Source organism: Echinops telfairi, unplaced genomic scaffold (genome assembly GCF_000313985.2).
Source record: "Echinops telfairi isolate 266 unplaced genomic scaffold, ASM31398v2 ScPeMD7_18;HRSCAF=68, whole genome shotgun sequence".
Lineage (NCBI taxonomy): Eukaryota > Metazoa > Chordata > Mammalia > Afrosoricida > Tenrecidae > Echinops > Echinops telfairi.
Genome location: NW_022103915.1, coordinates 67756474 through 67758108, shown reverse-complemented (window position 1 = coordinate 67758108; position 1635 = coordinate 67756474).

The following is a 1635-nucleotide window of genomic DNA, read 5'->3' as shown; positions in this document are numbered from 1 at the left end:
ATCCAAGATCAGATAATAGCGCCGAGAAAGGGATCCTGTCTTTCTGGCAGATTACACAGTTGGGCATCCACAGCAATAATGGTCTACCTGCTCTCGCCAAGTAGGAATCTCCTTCCTGGGACACAGGTATGCTGGGTGAGCCATGTGATTGCTTAAAGGAGGAGTGGAGATGGAGAAAAAATATGAATTTGAGGTCTTTATACCCTTTCTCCACTCTGTGCAGTGGACTCGAGGGTCCTAATATCAGAAAGAACCAGAACATGAAAGACGATTGGGTTCCTGGATCACCACGTGGAAAGTGTGTTCATTTCATGTAGCTGCGTTAGTAAATTACCACATTCTCAGCTAATTAAAACAACATAAACACATTCTTTCACAATTCTGGACATTAAAAATCCTAATAAGGGTCACTAGAGGTTTCTTCTGGATATTATCAAGGATCATTCATTTTCTTGCTTTTTCTATCTTCATGAGCAGCATGCATTCTTTGACTAATTGACCTACCCTCCATCATCAAAGCCAGTAGGGTCTGTCTTCTGATGACCTCTCTCCTTCTCTGCCCTTCCTCTGCCCCTTCCCTCTCCCCAAAGTCTTCCTCTCCCTCCTACTCCTTCTCCTGTTCCTTCTCCCTCTACTTCTGTCATCATATGCCTTTGCGGTCTGTCCAGCCTCCCTTAGAAGGACCCTTTTTTGTGATGATTTATTGGGCCATTCAGAGAATTCACAGTAATCTCCAAATTTTAACTTCCTTAATTTAATCACATCTGCAAAGTTCCTCTTGCCATGTAAAGCAATATATTCATTATTTCCAGTAAGTAGGACTTGGCGTGGGTATGAAAGCATTACTCAGTCCACCACAGAAAGTATTTTGGACTTCACATAATTTAAAGAAAAATTCCTATTGTGTTAAGCCATCAGCTCCTGGGGGTTATCCCTTATTAGCTGATAGTACAGTTGTGCATTGAGTTGTGCCCTCCAAAAATATGTGTTCTGAATCCTAACACGTATACCTGTAGTTACAATCAGTTTGAGAATGGGTTATATTAACAAGGCATTACTAGTGTAGGATGTGTCTTAGTATGATTTCCTTAGAGATATAAACCAAGCCGGTTGGATACAAAGAAGCAAGAAAAGATGGGGAAAAGCCTGTGCATGGCACATGAAGATCAGGGCAGAGGTGATGAACAGAGAGTGAAAAAACGGAAAGGGCTTTCCCCAGATTCATGGGGAGAGAAACCCTTCTCCTAAGAACAGTGCCCCAACACGTTTTCACCCTGCCACACAGTAAGAAAGTCAATTTGTTGCTTAAATCACTCACTTGTATCATTTCTGTTTTGGCAGCACTAGTTAAATAAGACAATTTCCTCTATAATAATATCTAAGAATAAATGTCTTTCCTTAGCTAAATTAAAACATCTTTCCTTAGCATCAAGAAGGCATGCTTGATGCTTACCCTCCTGAAGAGATTACTGAAAATATGGGTGCTATAGCAAAGTGTTGTGCCCTATTATCAGAAAAAGATAGCATCTAGGGTCTTAAAGGCTTGTTTTCAAACAAGCAGCCTTCTAAGTAAGATGTCAACGAAATCCACATGGTAGAAGCACACCAGCCTATGTGATCCTAGGATTGTAAATA